At 39.4% G+C, this 12,461-nt stretch overlaps 1 protein-coding gene across 4 annotated transcripts in view; it reads left to right on the top strand.

Annotated features, from left to right (window-relative positions):
• Positions 1–12,461, top strand: part of jupb (junction plakoglobin b) — a 139,909-nt gene that overhangs the window by 30,282 nt on the left and 97,166 nt on the right. Inside the window, exon 1 of one of the 4 annotated variants that reach the window (XM_067425895.1) lies at positions 7,288–7,601. The exons of 2 other annotated variants lie outside the window; for them this stretch is intronic. The gene's annotated coding sequence lies outside the window, so the exon portion shown is untranslated. Of the gene's footprint in view, positions 1–7,287; positions 7,602–12,461 lie in introns of those variants that run through there. One more of the 4 variants, XM_067425894.1, reaches the window with a different exon arrangement.

The following is a 12,461-nucleotide window of genomic DNA, read 5'->3' as shown; positions in this document are numbered from 1 at the left end:
GGCGATATGATGAAGCATAATGACATGGGCCATCCAGGCTAACAATAGAGAATTGGCAAAAAAGTGAATGCTCAAGACAATGCAAGAAATCATGACGATCCAACTCTGCTATAAGTATTATTTTAGAGGTAAAGTGATTATCAGGCAATATCTGGGAATAGCTTCTGTTCATAGACACAACAGAACTGTGTAAACTCTAAGTTATGACAATATGCGCATATGTTCTTTTCTTATTGTTGCGACGTAGTTATTTCGGTTTTAGAAAAAGGTTGTATTTGACTGCATTTGCATTTGACTAGCCTACGTTCTTGTCCTTATCTCTGATAAACTAAGCAATGCGCATCCATCTCGCGACTGTACAGTAGGAATGAGACGGTGGAGACATTTTCCCCCAGTTAATCAAAGTGTGGTGACAACACCGATATCTGGGCTTTTAAATCACTATTCTGTCTAACCGAAAGGAACATGCGCACTGCCGCTTGGGCATTAATAAAGGGAGCGGATGCAAAGCGAGTGCTTTCAATGAATTCCTATAAAGTTATGCTTCCATATGAACTGAAAACGCGCCAGCGCGCACACACTGTGAATGACAGCTCGTTAGTAAACGCGCGCTCTGTGCGGCCAAGCAGATTTTTAGTTTCGGTTTAAAATTAGCCTATTATTCTTAATGAAATACACAACACAATGACAAACCCCCCCTTTAATAGGCGCTTTTACATTTTACTTTGAAACCAAATCTTCCGCGATCATCTGTCAGCTCAAGATCACATGTTTGGTTCATGCTTCCGTTTTTATTTGAACGGCCTGTTCTCTAACTGAACTAAATGACTGTATTACTATAAAAAATCTAAACGACGGTGTCACGGTGTGCAGTAGTCTTATTCTGTCATCTTCACCCAAGTGTTGTATAGGCATTAGGCCTATAGTTTGGCTCAGCAGCGCGCCTCGTCTCTCGTCCGTTCTTCGACGCGCTTGTCGTTGTGCTATTCTTTGAAACGACAGAGCCTTCTTTAGCCACTTTTCCACTGGCCAGCGCGAGCACAGAGGCTGAAATCATGCGTGCGGCACTTCTGTAAAATCCGCAATAAACACGTAGGCTACGCCTTCACTGGACTATGTCACACAATATCCAAATGTACACCAGCAAGAGGGAGCTGAATTGAAGTACTGAATTGAAGGAAAATGAAGTAAATCGCTATACAAAAATATATCAGAGGCTGTCATTTAGTATTTAATTACTAACCTGGACACCACACGCGGCTATTGAATGACCACGAACAGGTAATAACTTGCATTTTTCATGCGTTAATGTATCACGCCTTTTTTTCCTTTTCCTTTTTCGTTTTATTGTATTTTTTTTTTTTTTGGGGGGGGGGGGGGGTAACGCAAGCGTTACTGGAAATGTACCGAGTAAAATATTACTGAAAATTGATTAGTAATGCCTTACACTACTGCGTTACAGCAAAAAGTAATAAGTTACTGTAATGTATTACTTTTGTAATGCGTTACTCCCAACACTGTTAATAAGGATACATTTTCTGGTTAATTTGTGTTAATTTGTGAGTGCTGTGCTTTTAGCTATATTAAATGCATATTGAAAGCTATTCTTCAGAATCACCCAGTTTGTCCTGCAAATTGCAAAACAAGTCTGCAGATTGGGCCTGAATGATTTCCTACAAGGTTATTGTAATATATTTTATAAAAAAATTATATATATATTGCAGAAAGTATTGGGACACCACTCCAAATCATTGAATTGAGGTGTTCCAATCACTTCCATGGCCACAGGTGTATTAAAGGTCACGTTCTACGCGATTGGATCTTTCAAACTTTAGTTAGTGTGTAATGTTGCTGTTAGAGAATAAATAATACCTGTAAAATTATAAAGCTCAAAGTTCAATGCCAAGCGTGATATTTTATTTAACAGAAGTTCCTTTTCAAAGCCTACAGCGAACGGCCGGTTTGGACTACAGCCCTGCACTTCCTTCAGGAATGACGTCACTAGAACCGTTTGTTGACTAACCCTCCGCCCACAAGTACACGCAAAATAGGGGGCGTGGTCTTGTTGCTTTCCCACGTGGAGAAGCGCGCGCATTTAGCGCTTGCATCTCCCCGTTATGGTAAGAGGCGGGACCTTTCCTGGCAAAGTGCGCTAAGCTGCTGTCCAATCACAACACGGGAAGCGCTGGCCCAATCAGAACTCATTACGTGTTTCTGAAGGAGGGACTTCATAGAACAAGAAATCATCAGGCCGTTTTTAGGACAGAGGGAACAGCGCTGTACAGATAAGTAAATTGTGTGAAAAATACTGAGTTTTATTACACGCAAAACATGAACATGTTACATTGCACACTGTAAACATAATCAAAGCTTCGAAAACACGCGAAGAACGGGACCTTTAAATCAAGAACCTAGACATGCAGACGCTTCAACAAACATTTGTGAAAGAATGGGTCGCTCTCAGGAGCTCAGTGAATTCAAGCATAGTACTGTGATAGGTTGCCATCTGTGCTATAAGTCCATTCGTGAAATTTCCTCACTACTAAATATTCCACACTCAACTGTTAGTTTGGGACCAACAGCAACTCAGCATGGTATGCTGCTTAAAACCACAGAGCGGGGTCAGCGCATGCTGAGGCGCACAGTGCGCAGAAGTCGCCAACTTTCTGCAGCGCCTATAGCTACATATCTCCAAACTCCATGTTGCCTTCAGATTATCTTAAGAACAGAGCACAAAGTGTCGGTCCATAAAGACATGGATGTGCGAGTTTAGTGTGGAGGAACTTGACTGGGCTGCACAGAGTCCTGACCTCAACCCGATAAAACAAGTTTGGGATCAATTAGTGTGGAGACTGAGAGTGAGGCCTTCTCATTCAGCATCAGTGCCTGACCTCACAAATGTGCTTCTACAAGATTGGTCAATAATTCCCATAAACACACTCCTAAACTTTGTGGAAATCCTTCCCAGAAGAGCTGAAGCTTTTATTGCTGTAAAGGGTGGGCCAACTCCATATTACACCCTACGTATTAAGAATGGGATGTTATTAAAGATGCATGTTAAAGCAGGGGTCGCAAAACTTTTGGCAATATAGTGTATAACATATAGGAGTCAGAATATTATAATGAAATCAAAGTATTCTTCATGCATAAATGTTGCCGTGCAAGATTATCTATGTGAGCCTGCTGAGATGAATTGGTTATGAAAGCAGCTTTGTGAATTGTGATGACAATTGTCTCAATAAGAGCGACTGGTAATTGGAGAAATGTATTAATCATGGAAAGCACTGGGGATGTTCGCAGCGCATGCGGCATGTGGAGGAACCTTCTCCTTGGCAACACTAGGCTATGTTTAGGCAGTGTGTGCCAGTGTTTGTTCCGGTGATGGTTGATTGATTTGGGTCTCACTGCAAGCAGACAAGACTGTTTTTATCCAGAATATTATTTATTCAATGATGGATCATTAAGTGCTTGTTTTGACTTCTTAAGAGGATATACCAACTGAATAAATTAGCAGACTTCAAGACCACATATGTGAAGTTCTCTCTCATAGCTCTTTTGGAAATTCTCAAATATTCCTATGATCCTCTGTGTACATTTAGGTAAAAAATAATGATAATAAGTAAACAACACGACTGCAAAGACTTCTGTGGCAGAAACATATCGGTGAAGGAAGAAAATTGAGTGAAATTATTGTATGGCTTCTAGCTGATTGGCTTCGGACAGGAATTTTACAACTTTCAAGTGCAGGAAAGGGTTTTTAAAACCTCAGATATCAAAAGTGGCAGGAATTATAGTTTTCACCATGGCAACAAAAGTGGAGAGCTTTCATTATGCCCCAGACAGCTGAGGGAGTTACTTAAATAAGAGAAAATGTGCATTTGTCTCTCAGTAATCATGGAGAAAAATGGAGCACCTCAAATCTTTGGCTGTGGGTTTCAAGCAGTGGTGATTAGAATAACCTTTAACAGGCTCTTAGACAGAAAATCTTGATATAATGAGCTTTATTACTATCCTGGTGCTTAGAAAACTGGATCCTAGATTCTTTCCTTTCAAGCCGTCTTTTAAAGCAGCAGAATTCATGATGTCCAAAATGTTTTTTTTTTTAATAATCTGTTTTTATTTTTTTTTATGTTGGAGCGTTGATAACCACAGCTGTTGAGTGTTAAAATGAAGTCATAAAGAAAATGATTTTCCTCTGCAACAATTTGAAGCCGCTGGATTTCGTTTCTTCCAAAATGTGGCATGTTGCACTGGCTGCAGTGAAGCCGAGTGAAGAGACAACGTCTGTCTGATTTGGTAAACATGAATTCTTGAGATGTGATGCACTGAATCTGCTCATCCATCCATCCATCCAGTTAAAGAGATAAAAAACAAAAAACTTAATTTATTGGACACCATTCATTCTGCTAAATGATTTCTTTCTAAATGTTTAAATTACATGGGAAAGGCGAAATATCAGATATCAGATCGGATCAGATCCATTCTACAAAATTAGATATTAGATAAGAGGCTTTCTTGGGCGGCAATCATCTCTCTGTCTTTCAGAAGCAGTTGTGCAGAATTAAGACATTAATACAACGTCAAAACAAAGGTTTCAAAAGGGCGTTTTCACAATGATACCATGAAAAAACATTTCTAATTCCCCAAAGAACCTTTGAGGAACCTCTTTCTTAAAATAACTTCAGACAGAGTTATGGCACGCACGGAGATGAGAATGGTATGTATGGACTTCTCTAACTCTGGGGGACAGAGTGAATAAGCTAAAGTCCCAAAAAGTCAGCATGTTCCTTTAAAGGGTTACTTCAGTGATTAGCATACGGCATAGCATAGCATAAGTAAAAACCCTGGAGTTACCCCCCCCCCCCCATATCCCCCTGAGACGAAAATCCCCCTGAGAAAAATTCCTCAGATGATGCAAATTGGCAAAATTTGCGTCATTGGAGGATTTTTTGACCAAAGGCTAAAGACTACAGCCAGCAGAGGGAGCTAATTCCGCATGTTTTCAACTCGCACATGGGGGATGGGGAATCGCACTCACAGCGCTCAGCTCACAGCTGCAGCCTCAGGCATTCATTTAAACGGAGCTATGCTGAGCACTGTAAGTGTTTTAACTTCTCAAATTAATTTCCATGAAATTTAAGCTTCCAAATGCATGAACTGAAAATGCGCCAGACTGAACACGCGTTCTGAATGTATATGCCACGACCTCAGTCGCGATTACCTCAGCTGTCATCACGAGAGCTCAATCATAACAGTAAATGTAATCTGACTCCTACAGCGTTTGTGCTGTGACACTCGTGCAGCGACTCACTCATTATACAGACACGTTCAGTATTTAATTGTATTGTCTGTTCTCCAACTCAGTCACAGTAATCCAGTAGCGGTGGCTTTGGGAATGGCTTCATAGGGCAGTGAAGCATTCTGGGAATTGTTGTCTTTCATCCCCATGAGACAAAAATACATTTTCTGTCAGTCTAGAATTAATAGTCTCTACATTAATGACCCAGTTTATATACAGATTTATCTTCCCAACGCTGAAGTACCCCTTTAAGGACAAAAACCTGACAAACATCTTGAAATACTTAAATTGAACAATGTTTTGAGGCATGGTACCCGTAAGCTGAATAATTGTTGCACACTCCACTTCGCGTTGTGGATGCATTACCACCTCGGGTGTGCATTATTTATCTAATAATATATATATATATATATATATATATATATATATATATATATATATATATATATATATATATATATATATATATATATATATAATTAAGTGAAAGAATGAATATGTTAGCCTTACTGTTATCTATAAGCTGGTCTGCTCCAAAACAATGACAAAATTCACATTTAGAAGACATAAGCTTTCAAAACTTAGTCTCTCACTTCAGCCAATGGATCAGTGATTTTGATGACATCACTAGTCTGCACTTCAGCTTCTCATCGGATTTTTTGTCCAATCAAAAGCATACCGGCCCCTTTACTTTATAAATAGATGCTGAACTTGCGGCTGAAATCGGTCACTTGTTCACAAAATGAATAGTTTCTATGGTAAATGGCACACGATGCACTATATGGGCGATAGGGAATGATTCAGACAGTGTAAATATGCTTTCCATTGGGGTGAATTAATTCTGGCACCCAGTGTGCTCTGTTCCAGAGACACGATAGCACAGAGAGGATCGTGTGCAAGTCGCCACAGACCACAAAATGTATCAGACCCATTTAGGAGGAGATGGTTAGACAGATTTGGCATTAGAAACAGCACCGATGAGTAGAAAAGACAACACTGGTGCCATACACCAACATAAAGTACACACTTACGTGCACTGTTTTGCTTTAGTAACAGTTTCATATTAAATCTCAATCTATTAGACTGTGGCTTTCAAATATGACTTTGCAAACGGCTCTGGGCGAGCTGTGATATAAACAAAACACTATTGGCTATTTTAAAAGGGGGACTTTAGTCCATTTAAAATGACCTAATAAAAATGAGCACATTAGTTGTGTCTCTCACTTTTCATTAGACCCCGTCATCTTTGGCCATAGAAATGTGGGGTCCACCCTTATGAGATGACATTAACCAGAAGTGAAATCATTCAGCTGTTTAAACAATGAGGTGCAATGCAGCCAAATAATATCATTATTTTATATTTTGCAATATTTATTGAGGGGGGTACATTTTGTGCTCAAAAGCTGAACAAATATTTTTTTTAAACAAAACTAAATTAATACACAAATATGGATTAATAAGTGCATTAATTTCATCCAAATTGGCATATGGTCATTTTTTGGAAGTCATTGCAAAAGGGCTCCTGATGGTGGCAGGCTGGTGGCAAAGAGCCATCCCAGTGAAACAAATACATGAGTGTAGCTTATATAATTTTGCAAATATTCTAATATTAAAATAAATATGACAATTTACTTTGATGTAGCTATTTTTATATTTTGTAATTATGTAACGTGCACACAAGTAATAGATAGCTGTTGTATGCTTTATATTCAGACAACTTCAGTTGTGTCCATAATATGTATAAGATAAAGTGTCCATTTCAGATAAAGATTTTTTTCTTATTATATAGACTTTTAATGCATGGGATTAAAGTGGGATATGTTTTGTTGGAGGTAAAATGGCACATATGTTCTTAATGTTGTGGGGTATTAAAAAAAATATAGTTGTATTTAAAAAATATAGTTGAAATATTACTAGAGCACATAAAAATCGTACAGGGAGGAAGAAGACAGCCTAGTAACAGCAGGTCAATACATGGCGCAGGAAACATGAACCATAAATCACACACGAGTCTCCTGATGCCTATATCTAAGCAAGCATTAATGCCCGTCAGTCACAATAGATGCGCCAGATTCCTCAAATAATTACCGATGGTGTAGAAAAACTGAACTGCTCGAGGTCCCGCCCACTCGTTCGCTCGTGCAACCGGAGACTTCACGGAGGGTTCCGCTGCTGTCAGTCTCTTGCTCAACGTTTGCCAGACTTGGATAAGAGTGGACGGAGGGACTTGGGGCCGGAGAAGGGATTCTCGAGCTGCTTTTTTGGAGACACATTCGCCAGTGGATTGTGATCATTCTGTGAGGTAAATAAGTCTGCTGATGCATGCTGGCTCATTTAAATGATGACTTTGCCCTGGCGACCGTGGAAGCCACCCATCTCCCGTTATTATATGAAGCTTATAATGTGCTTCACAGACGCCGTTTGCACGTGAGGCATCTTTTGAGTTTGCGGTTGCATATAGAAATCTTGAGGTTGAAGCGCGTATTGCTGTAACGTTATTTCTTCTTTTTGTGCTCGTGTTCTACAACGGAGCACTTCTACATCAAACATGACACAGGGAAGCTGGTCAAAGCCCACCGGAGTTCGTCACACTGGATGCGAAACATCAGGCGATGTTGCATAATTTCGTCCTCCAAATTATTTCGCTCTTCAGCAATATATTATGATATTGATATTATAATGTTACCGAATTTTGCATGCTCAGCCTCCGCGGGAATCTAAACTTTGAGCTCACGTTAGTTTAGTGCAACTGATAGCCTATGTCGAGCTTAATGCGAGGTCGATCCGTTATGTCTGTTAAATGACTAAATTGCAAGTTTGTCTAATGTGAGACAGTCTGGTGAAACTGGTTTTACGAGAGTCAACTCCGTCAGATGCCCGAGGACCGCAGAAATGTTGCGTAAAATCGCGTTTGAATTGTATGACAGGGCATGGCATACCTACAGTCAATCCTGCTCAACTAAAAACTCGAATATTAAAATCCTTAAGAATTTAGGCTTACTAAATTGTTAGCACGTTTCCGTAGACACATTTGGGTTCTATTCCTATGATAAATGGCTAATAATTTACCATTTTAACAAATCAGAATAAATGTAAAATTGTGCGTGTTTGAGTCCACTGAAGTTATTTCACTTTATTTGACAGAACACATTTTGGAGACGTCTATGTCTGTTTTCATCTGTAAGATGCATTTTTTTTAGTGTTTGATCTGCAATACATGTTTCCTGTAGAAAATGACTTTAAAATTTATTAACTGATTTTTAAATGATGATTATTAGATGTTTAGTAAGACACAACTGTTTTTCAGATAAAGCGCTCTTTAAAAGACATCTTGGAGATGTAGCCTGTGCACATTAGCAATGGGACGACAAAAAACTGCGATGAATGCCTCGCCATTGGGAGTCTTTTTGAAAATCATTTTCGAATAACTAAGGACAATTTTTATACATATTTTTATTAATAAATAAAACAATGCACATCTTAAATTACACAGTGTAAAATAACTACATTAATATTTTTATACTACATATTATTGTGACTGCAATTATCAATAATTTTGAGCTACTACACCAACAAACATTCGCAAATGCAAATGTGTTTTGTTTTAGTTGGAGTTAAAGAGATTTAAATTCCTCAAACATTAAACCACTTCTAAACATAAGCCCTGTTAAACTGAATTTGAATCAGCCAATGCCAAAATTGTAAATTAATTTTAAATTTAAAAGGCTCCGCCTTCTTTGGCGTGAAAATCTCAGGTTTATTTCTTCTGTTCAGTCAGTCGAGGTCAAATATGAGTAGAAACATGAACAAACTGGAAAGCTGCTTAATAGGAAATAGATATTGATGTTGTAATTCTAAATGAAAGCACAACTAACAGTGTGCTTCATGTTTAATACTGTAAAGCTGCTTGCTTTAAAGCAGTATGTTGTATAAAGTAGTATATGGGCCCAAATAAACAAGACGTGAATTGACTGGATAGTGCCAAATTAGGGATGGGCATTTTCCCAAAACATTGTATTCGAATATTTGGGTTCATAAAAATAGAATATTCGAATATTCGTTAATTTAAATGAGGTATTTTGAGAAAATGAGAGACGTTTTTTTTTTATCAACATGTCGTCACCATTTCTGAACAAGCTTATGATTTAGGCAATGTACACAACACGTTTACATTATATATGGTTTTAAAACATTAAACAGTATGTGTAAAAAAAAAAAAGCCTAAAGAACAAAAGCATTATAAGCTCAAGCAGCGCGAGCGAAAAAAAACCCCACTAAGAAATCAGAGCGCTATGTTAGCTATATTGTGCAGAACGTACACACACACACAGACACACACACACGAGTCGGTATAAGTTATGGTTGTCGTTGTCCTGTTTGTATTGTTTCTCATTTTCATGTTGAGAGAAACGATAATATTGGATGATGATATTATTATCGGGTGAGAAAACGTGCCAATGACAGACGTTGCGAAGACAAAGATAACGGTTAAGTGAAGTTTAAAGGGTCATGAAACCCCAAAACACTTTTTTTGAGATGTAAACAGATATGTATAGGCTGCACATCATTGAAAACACTAAGGGTACTCATTAATGGTATTCATATGTGAAAATAGTTATTTTTGCATTTTTCAGAGCGATTTCTGTCTTCCGGTTTGAAAAGCTTAGTCGGAGCAACGTCACAAATGCTGACGTCGGCACGGCCTTTTCGGCCCAAGTATGGGCAGCTGGGCACATGCTGACGTCGACCGCTCCGAGCGATTCTCGATATATATTCATGACATAAAGCTCATTCAGTCCAATCCCTGCGCAGTTGTATGCATACAAGATAATTCAGTTAATATGCATGAGACAGTCACTTCTGTCAGGCTCGTCTTCCATCATTATTGTAGAGATATGGTGGGGAAGTTTTGGAAGCAGCGTGCGGAAAAGTCACGGAGGAAAGCTAGGCGTTGTGCTGATACGAAGTAACGTAAGGGCGCCGAGCGAGCTGTAACCGGCGCCGTCTGTGGAAGCCTTTGCTACAAAGGCTCGGTAAAGTAAGATTCACCTGAGGAATCGCACGCCGAACCTGCAAGCGTTGACTATCTATGTCAGGAGTGCAAAATAACCAATCTGTAGGCTAATGAACAAAAGCCACGTCCTCTCCGTTTTATTTGTGGTCACTGCCATGCACTAAACCGCATGTGTTCGGGCTCTTAGTGAAACAGTGTGCTGCATATTTGGACAGATATAGATTTAGCTGCCGAGTGTTAGACAGCGCGGATCGTCACGGCAACCCAGCGCGCGTCGCTCTGTGCTTCAGATGCGCGGTTGAGACTAGCCTCAAACACCTTCGCTTTTACCCTGATCTAGAATTACACATCTCTATCTCATCGCATGTTGGGTGGTTCACGTTCTCTTATCACGTCGGCGCGTTGTTCATCTTGCCAAACAGCGTGCATATTTGGACAAATATAGTTTTATCACGTTTGCAAAATATTTCGTCATGCAGAATAACATTTATTTTCATTTCTCACTGAATTATGCTGGGTTGAATATGAAGAGCTGAATGATTTGCGATCTCTGCTGCACGCCACATAGCTCTCTCATTCGCTGTACTCATCCCTCATTTAATCTCACTGTGGTAGCCTAAACTATGCCAACGTGAACCAAGAACATGTCTCAGAACCGCTGTAACTGCTGCTATTGGGATTGCTAATCTTAATGCACCTAATGACACTCCCCTATTTATGCAAACCATTCCCTCTTTCCACACAATACCATCCCACCTTTTCACAGTCGACCACTCCCCTTTTAACAAGCCTTTTCAAATCGAAGGTGTGAAAAAACACTGCTGCAGCAGGGGGGTTTCAGGACCCTTTAATTGAAGCACTTTAATTGTTTTCTGTTCTTAAACCCTCAACGAAACTTAAAGGAAGCAGTTGTCTCGAGAACATTGTTGCTAATGCTATCATAATATATCTCGCCCTCACTCGGGGTGCAGATGTGCTTACCCGCACTCGTGAATGCAGTGATGCTTTTTCCTCCTTCGGCTGGTGTTTGGATGTCATGTGATTCTCGTTGTTCTGGAGTAGATATTATGATAACCCAGTTTCATTAACTGATCTTATCAAAAGTAACTCCATTTTGTAAGATCATTTTCAATTGTCATCTAAGTAATTCCAAACACATCGCGAGGTAGACGACGACATTGTGATCAAATACACTCAACTTATTTACCCGCTCCGCAGCGCCATGCAGTGGATTTAGTTATAACTGCGAGATTTAGAGGGATTTCTCATAGATCCAATGCATTTACAGCCAGCAAATCAACGCAGTAAAATTGGAATAGTATTTTTAGCTTTCGAATGTCAATTACAGATAGAATATTCGTGCACACCCCTATGCCAAATTGCAGAGCTTTTACAGACATATCCACATCGGCATGATCAGATGCTTTCCTAACTATTGCTTTTTTACCGCTGTCATTTTTGTTGTTTATTTTGTTATTGAGTGGAAAGTGCACAGCACATATTTACATATCCATCTATCACTGTGTACACCTGACGGGAGCGGCGTGATGCGATGCAATGAGTCGTGATGTGACGAGACAAAAGACAATATAACCCATTATAAACGGTCACTTTGTTGCATCCAGTGTAGACAGCTTTTAGATGTTACAGCATGGTGCGATGTGGCGCTTCAACGGTCGCGTCAAGTGTAGACATGGTGTTAGCTACACTCACCAGAGTATGTATAAATGCACGGTCTGTATAGTATGAATGTAATCCAGATCTAGGCTACTACATTTGTCATGTGGTCATTTTCATGTGACCCATCAGCATCAGTTGCATTGCCATCCACAGAGCCTGGTCTCATGGGATAGTAAAGTGTCCACTGGATGCACATTTCAGAATCTTAGCAAAAGTACCAGGTCATTCTGGTAGTTTTCGCCCACTGTTTCATTAATATATATAATACATAAATGCATACTGTTTCTTGCCCTTATATAGTATTTGGATTGACTTTCGGAGACTTTGACGTTTTGTTGCCCTAGTAACAACTGTAATGAACATCACTACAGTGGATGGGTTCAGGTCGCACTGTGAACGGGGGTTTACAGGTCTGGTTTGTATCAAGACTTTAATAATGTGCAGTTGTTTATCATAAGAAACATTTGA

This window comes from Pseudorasbora parva, chromosome 19 (genome assembly GCF_024679245.1).
Source record: "Pseudorasbora parva isolate DD20220531a chromosome 19, ASM2467924v1, whole genome shotgun sequence".
NCBI classification, from domain to species: domain Eukaryota; kingdom Metazoa; phylum Chordata; class Actinopteri; order Cypriniformes; family Gobionidae; genus Pseudorasbora; species Pseudorasbora parva.
Note: the sequence above shows the minus strand (reverse complement) of the source record. Positions and strands in the feature narration are given on the sequence as shown.